General features: G+C 42.0%; 1 pseudogene; it reads right to left on the bottom strand.

Moving 5' to 3' along the window:
* Positions 1-7599: 7599 nt before the first annotated feature.
* LOC129030415 (cAMP-regulated phosphoprotein 19-like) lies at positions 7600-7974 on the bottom strand (annotated as a pseudogene).
* Between the last annotated feature and the right edge of the window lie 250 nt (positions 7975-8224).

Raw genomic sequence — 8224 nt, 5'->3', positions numbered from 1 at the left:
GAAACTGAGGCACAGAAGGTCGAATACCACCCCTGAGGCCATGCCATGGCTGCCCAGAGCTGTGTTCCAATCCATGATTTCTCAGGCTAAAACATGAGGTTTGCAACTCTACCATCCTACCTTTCTTTCAGGCCGTAAAGGTACCAGGGGCCCAGAAATACATTAATTTAATTTATGTTGATCAGACAGGACCTCTGACACCATTTTTTTATTGTAGACCACAGGATTTTGGGGCCCTGCTCAATTATGTGGTTTTGTTTCTGTTTTCACAGCACATAAACTCATATCTGTGTTGTATCAAATAGTTTCTCAGAATTATAGCTATTAGTCTCACACACAAAAAATAACATAATTTTTAAGAAGCAACTTGACCTTTTGTTGAAAGGGCTGTTTCTTCTTCAAAACACTGGTTAATGGCTGGGCACGGTGGCTCACGCCTGTAATCCCAGCACTTTGGGAGGCTGAGGCGGGCGCATCACGAGATCAGGAGTTTGAGACCAGCCTGGTCAACATGGCGAAACCCTGTCTTTACTAAAAATACAAAAATTAGTCAGGTGTGGTGGTATGCGCCTGTGATCCCTGCTACTTGAGAGGCTGAGGCAGGAGAATTGCTTGAAACTGGAAGGCAGAGGTTGCAGTGAGCCGAGATTGCTCCACTGTACTCCAGCCTGGGCAAAAAGAGTGCAACTTTGTCTAAAAAAACAAAAATAAACAAACAAAACAAACAAACAAACAAAAACAGCAGTTACCATTTAGCACCTGAGAAATGACAAAGTATATTAACTGTCCTGACTATTGTGGCAGGTATATTTCACTGCATTGCATTTCCTGAAACTGTAGAAGCATTTTTTAGGCAGCCGGGGCTTGTTTTAGTAAAGGAGGTACCTTGATTCCACTCAAGAATGTGGCCCTGAAGAATAACACTGTTGTTTGTAATTGCAGAAACAGAATCTTCTTCCGCAGCTTCAACCGGAGAAACAGCCTGAATTCAGCACCAAGGGTGTATAAATGTATGAGCAGAGGAGTGAAGCAAAATCCATCATGAGAACTAAGAAATCTTCAAGATTATTTGGAACCCTGATTATTTATGGACAGTAAAATTAAGACCCAGAATAGAAATAGGGTCAGCAGAAGACAATGTTATGCTGGGGCCCGACCCTCTACTCCCAGCCTTTCCTTAAGGCTTAAAAATCCATGTACACATTGGAACTGGTAAATGACATACTAAAGCCAAACCAAGGCTTTCTGATTCTGTGCTCGCCCTGTCCTATCTTTTACTTCCATACTTGCTCTATGAGGACACCTTCCTCAACTCTCGCACTTCCCACTGCTGGCCCCCACTTCCCCACGTTTGCCTGGCCAGCTCCTTGTCAACTCGCTTAGCTTGTCTACTCTTCCAGAAGCTCTACTGAAGCTGAGACTATGCTTCTCTCCACCATAGTGGACGCTGCTCTTTCTGCACCATCGCAAGATCATGTACATCTGTCTCCCACCCTGAAATGGGAATTCATTTGGGGCAAGTCCTGGGCCTTCTCTTTGTTCCTTAGGCACAATGCATAGAGCTTGGCAAAGAGTAGGTGCTCAATAAATATGTTGAATGAATGATTAAATGAGTAAATCAAAAACAAAGTTAAACATAAAAAGTCATTTTAAAGTGCTGGCCGGGAGCAGTGCCTCAAGCCTATAATCCCAGCACTTTGGGAGCCTGAGGCAGGCAGATCACCTGAGGTCAGGAGTTCGAGACCAGCCTGGGCAACATGGTGAAACCCCGTCTCTGCCAAAAATACAAAAATTAGCTGAGTGTAGTGGCGTGTGCCTGTAATTCCAGCTGCTCTGGAAGCTGAGGTAGGAAGATCGCTTGAACCCGGGAGGCGGAGGTTGCAGTGAGCTGAGTGCACTGCACTCCAGCCTTGGCAGAGTGAAACTCCATCTTAAAAAAAAAAAAGTGTTAATCATGAGGGAATTTACTTTTTTTCTGGATGTGGATGTTGGATATGTGGATATTCGCTGACCTGCAGGAAGCATGGAAAAGGAACAATCTAGGCCTATGAGGATGTGCCTTTTTGGAGCCTGAGACCAAGAGTGCCAATCAGGGGCTAGTGCTCCAGCTATTCTTCCAGGAAACATGGAGAATGGGTGAACGGTTGGGTCAATAATAACTTAATTAGTTTGAAGAAAATTAACCTTGAATTTATCCTTAGAGCCTTTTCTAGTCTCTTTCCCATGTGAGAGTTGAGACATATATATATATATAGTAAAACTTATTCATTGTTTATCTGAAAATCAAATCTAACTGACATCTTAAACTTTTATTTGTTAAATCTGGATACTGTACTTTCAATCCTTCTTTTCTCTTCTGAAGCAGGATGTGCAGGGTGCTAGCTAGTTTCACTTACCAATCTCCTTTCCTCTGTGGCCCATGTTGCTCAGCAAAGCTATTGCAATTGAGTTTTTCCAGATATAACAAATAAAACTTAGCTGGGGGCCAGGCATGGTGGCTCAAGCCTGTAATCCCAGCACTTTGGGAGGCCAAGGCAAGGTGGATCACGAGGTCAGGAGTTCAAGACCAGCCTGACCAACATGGTGAAACCCTGTCTCTATTAAAAATACCCAAAAAATTAGCTAGGCGTGGTGGTCTTCACCTGTAATCCCAGCTACTCAGGAGGCTGAGGCAGGAGAATCACTTGAACTGGGGAGGCAGAGGTTGCAGTGAGCCGAGATCACGCCACTGCACTCCAGCCTGGGCGACAGAGCGAGACTCTGAGACTCCGTCACAAAATAAAATAAAAATCCAAAAATTATCCAGACATGGTGGTGGGCACCTGTAATCTCAGCTACTTGGGAGGCTAAAGCAGAAGAATCACTTGAACCCAGGAGCTGGAGGTTGCAGTTAGCTGAGATCACTCCATTGCACTCCAGCCTGGGTGACAAGAGTGAAACTCCATCTCAAATAATAATAATAATAATAATAATAATAATAATAATAATAATAATAAACCTGGCTGGGAATTCTATATTTTATCTGACAATCTTAGTTTGAAGTAAAAAGTCCTGATTCCAAAGTCCAACTTTACCATCCACCCAGCCGCATGGTGCTGAGTAACTGAAGACCTTCTCTGAGCCTGTTGTTGCAAGGACAAAGGCACCTTGTAGGCTTAAAGTGCTATAAATATGTTGTTGTTTTTGTGTTTTTGTATCTGGCTCTTCTACTTTTTAAGCTTAGAGAGAAGGGCCCTGTGTGTCACCTTGATTGGACTGAAGGGTGCAAAGTATTTTTCCTGGGTGTGTCTGTGGAGGTCTTGCCAAAGGAGATGAACATTTGAGTCAGTGGACTATCAGAGACAGACCCACCCCGAATCTAATCAGCTGCCAGCGCCGTAGAATAAAGAAGGCAGAAGTTGGAAGGACTAGACTTGCTGAGTCATCCAGCCTTCATCTTTCTCCTGTGCTGGATGCTTTCTGCCCTTGAACATCATACTCCAAGTTCTTCACCTTATAGACTCTTGAACTTACACCAGTGATTTGCAGGTGTTCTCAGGCCTTCAGCCACAGACTGAAGGCTGCATTGCCAGCTTCCCTACTTTTGAGGTTTTTGGACTTGGACTGGCTTCCTTGCTCCTCAGCTTGCACGTGGCCTGTTGTGGGACTTCATCTTGTAATCGTGTGAGTCAATACTCATTAATAAACTTCATATATACATCTATCCTATTAGTTCTGTCCCTCTAGAAAACCCTGACAAATACAATGTGCTATTCAGTTCTGACTCTTCAAAGCATCTCATAGGTATTTTGACCTGTGGTAGGTAGTGTCACATGATTATTGAGACAATAACCACATGACATCCACCCCCTGGTGGAGTCTCATGTTGGATGCCTAGAAGGATTGGTTATGTCTACCTCTCAAAGTGAGATAGAGGCAGACAGGCTAAGAGAGGTCAGAGTGACTGCCCCTAGGCAGTGAGGCATTAGAAGTCATGGTTAGATGAACCCAGGGAGTTATGGGAGGTAAGATGTAGAAACGATTTGTGTTGTAATTGTAAGGTTCGGACAAGTGAGATGCAACACCAAAATTCTACGAAAGCGTCTTTTATACCAGTGATTCTCATCTTTAAATGGCCATGAGAATCATTTGAAGATTTTGTGAAAATTCAGACTCTGATTTCAGTAGATCTGGGTTGGGGATCAAGTATCTGGATTTCTGTTGTTGTTGCTTTGAGACAGTTTCTCTCTGTTGCCCAGGCTGGTGTGTACTGGTGCAATCATAGTTCATTGTAGCCTTAATCTCCCAGGCCCAAGAGATCCTTCTACCTCAGCCTCCCAAGTGGCTGAGACCAGGTGCAGTGCATGCCACCACACTCGGCTAATTTTTTAATTGTTTTTAAAGATGAGGTCTCACTATATTGCCCAGGCTGGTCTCAAAGTGATCCGCCTGGGCTCCAGTGATCCGCCTCCTCGGCTTCCCAAAGTGCTGGGATGACAGGTGTGAGCCACCACGCCTGGCTGAGATTCTGCATTTCAAACAAGCTCTGTGGTGATGCTGATGTTGCTGGTCCATGAACTTCACTTTGAGCAGCAAAGCTCTAAGTCAGTACCCACTCTTCCAGGATGGGAGGCTCTAACATGAAGCCACTGTGGCGGCTAGTGCAGGCAGTTCACTGCAGTCTCTCTCTCACCAACTGAGCTATGATGGTATTAATAGGCATGAAAGCCAGTGGTTCTCGGCCATGGATGTATATTAAAATCTCCTCAGAGCTTTAAAATTCACCTATGGCCAGGTGCCAACCCCCAAACAATTCACTCCCAATCTCCGAGACTATCATATTTTTTAAAAAGCCTCCCTCTCTTTTAAGCTATTTATGGTGACATCATCCCCCTTCCTAGGGAATGATTTAAAAATAAGGTGGATTCCATTCTAGCCAATGAGACAGACAGCTGGGTAGTTTGGGGCAGGATTTTGATGCAGGCAGTACAAGGGAGGAAAGATTTGTTCTTCAGGCCAGTATTGTCCTGGCTGGTTTTGATGATGTTTTGCAAACCTAAGAGTTAAATCTTGACCTGCTGAGGATGGAGGAGCCCAGATGGAAAGATCCTGCATCTTTGAGGTTAACCTTCAGGGCTACTCTTCTGTGAGACAACAATTGTCCATTGTGTTGGGGTTTCCACTACTAGGCAGCCAAAAACATTTATCTGTCAGGCACTGGGCTGGACATTTTGTACATATCACTTATTCAATCTTCACAATAGTCATTCAAGGTAAGTATTATCATCCCCATTTTACAATAAAAAAATGCAGGCCAGAGATAAACTGTGTTACCATACAATATAGAATTTAATTGGTATCATGTCTATGGGGAAGGCTCAGTATTTTCTTTTTCTTTTTTTTTTTTTTTGTGATGGAGTCTTGCTCTGTTGCCAGGTTATAGTGCAGTGGTGTGATCTCAGCTCACTGCAACCTCCACCTCCTGGATTCAAGCGATTCTCCTGCCTCGGCCTCCTGAGTCCCGAGTAGCTGGGACTACAGGCACGCGCCACCATGCCCAGCTAATTTTTGTATTTTTAGTAGAGATGGGGTTTCACCATGTTACCCAGGATGGTCTCGAACTCCTGATCTCAAGAGATTCCCCCTCCTCGGCCTCCCAAAGTGCTGGGATTACAGGTGTGAGCCACCGCACCTGGCCAGGCTCAGTATTTTGTTAATGGTGAAACCGTTGGATATATACAATGTTTTTTGTGTATGCAAATCTCTTCTCTCATCAGGCCAAGGAGCAAGTCAACAGGCCTGATGACCTTACCAGTAGGTCTCAACTTTGGACGCACATTAGAATCCCTTAGGGAATTTTTTAAAAATTCCAGTTCCCAGGCTAGAGTTTTAAAATATTGCTAGAAGTTTATCAATCTCAATGAATTTTTTTTTTTAGGAGAGCCAGCTTTTTGTTTCACTAATTTTCTATGTTTTTGTGTTTTCAATTCCGTGGATTTCTGCCCTCATCTTTATTATTCCCTTCCTTCTGCTTGATTTGGGCTTATTTTTCTCTTCTTTGCCTAGTCTCTTGAAGTAAAAACTGAAATTATTAATCTGAGATCTTTCTCTAATCTAAGCACTTAGTGTGCTAAATTTTTCTCTTAGCATTGCTTTACATGTATCTCAGAAATTTTGATATATTGTGTTTTCATTTTCACTCAGTTCTATGTACTTCTAAAATTTTTATTTATGTGTTTATTTTTTGAGACAGGGCCATAGTCTGCCACCCAGGCTGGAGTGCAGTGGTGTGACCTTGGCTCACTGCAGCCTTGACCTCCTGAGCTCAAGTGATCCTTCTGCCTCAGCCTCACATGCAGCTGGGACCACAGGCCCACATCACCACACCTGGCTAATTTTTTGATTTTTTTGTAGAGACGACGTGTCACTTTGTTGCCTAGGCTGGGCTTGAACTCCTAGGCTCAATGAATCCTCCTGCCTTGACCTCCAAGGATGCTGGAATTACAGGAGTGAGCTAACATGCCTGGTCTCTATATACTTTTTTATTTTCTTTGAAATTTTGACTTTGACCTTTGGACTATTAAGATGTGTGTTGTTTAGTTTTCAAGTGTTTGAAAATTATTGTGTATGTTTTTCTATTATTTATTTCTAGTTTGATTCCATTATGGTCAGATAATTTATTCTGTATGATTTCATGTCTTTTAAATTTGTTCAGGTTTGTTTTGTGACTCAAAATATGGTCAATCTTGGTGAATATTTCATGAACATTTGAGAAATATGTGTTTCACACCCTACTGTGAATGGCATGTTCTATAAACATCAATTGGGTTCTATTGATTGATGATGTTTTTCAGTTTCCCTATTTTTTTATTTTTTTGTGCAAAACTATTGTATTTACAAAAATGACACAAAAGTGAATTCAACAGTCAATGCACATGCATAGTTTATTCATATCTTCAACAACAAAAGGTATTTTAACTTTACAGAACTGAATAAGAATATTAGCTTCAACGGCAGCTGTTAAGCACTAGAGTCACATAAGTTACACCAAAATGGGCAAATATTGCCCAAGTAAAATTCTACTGTTAAAGCGGAAATAGGTTTAAGGCCGTTCAAGTTCAAGCACAGAGAGAGAAATCTTTTGGAGCCCCATCTAGTAGTGTTTGAAATATGTGACCTTTCTTCTAACTTGTGGTCTTAAACTTCTGTTTTACAAAATCCAAAATACATAAGAAATCAATACAATAGAGATTATATTAACTACGAGTAACATACAAAGCTGTAATTAAGATGAAGTAATGAAAACCAAAACATTAAAATTTTAAAACTTGCTTGTTACTTGTTAGAACTAGTACTAAACTAGGAGTTAGGTAATATATATACAATTATTTTCAAGTAGATTACTTACTTGTTTTGCTCTAACACGTCCTCTTCACCAGTGCGCTGTTAAACTAATCAAAAACTCTACACACGTATATTCCACAATAGCAGCACACACTACCGCTACCTACAAAGCTGTCAGTCTCAAATGACTGAGTGAATGAAAGGAAATAAAAAGTAGGTAAGTAACATATTAAGGAGAAATAATGGGAATTAGCAGATTCATGCAGTTCAGTTCTTTCAACCGGCCAGCTTGCTGGCAACAATGGATGGTTTCCGTTGAGGAAGGTCCTCTGGAGTGGGAATGTGGTCACCCGTGACCTCCGTCTTATCCGGAGCTGCAGTAGGAAGTTGTTCGTTCTTCATTTTTGCTTTAGTCATGTTGTAGTCCCCAGAATCAAAATATTTTTGCCTTTTCTGCAATCGTTTCCTTAAGAAATCTGAACCTCCAGGCATTTGTCCCAGATGAGGATATCTTGCTTTTAATTTTGCTTCTTCAGCTTTCTCTGAACTAGTCACTGTATCTTCATTTCCTTCTGCTCCTCCACAGAGGCTGCCTCGGAGACTTCCACAGACATAGTGCTCCCTCTACTAGACCCCACTTCTCCCACTCACTGTCGTGTTTGGTTTCCCTATATTCTTACTGATTTTCTGTCGAGTAATTCTATCAATTTCTGAGTGGGTGTTAAATTTTCCAACTATAATCATGGATTCGTCTATCTTCTTTTAGCTCTCAGTTTTTACTTTATATATTTTGAAGCTCTGTTTTTTGATGTATACACATTTAGGATTGCAATATCTTCTTGATGGGTTGAGCTGCCCACCAGTGTTCTGGTGGTATAGATGTGGCTGTATGGCCCAGGAC

Source organism: Pongo pygmaeus, chromosome 12 (assembly GCF_028885625.2).
Source record: "Pongo pygmaeus isolate AG05252 chromosome 12, NHGRI_mPonPyg2-v2.0_pri, whole genome shotgun sequence".
NCBI lineage: Eukaryota > Metazoa > Chordata > Mammalia > Primates > Hominidae > Pongo > Pongo pygmaeus.
This window is presented reverse-complemented; position numbering and strand designations above follow the sequence as displayed.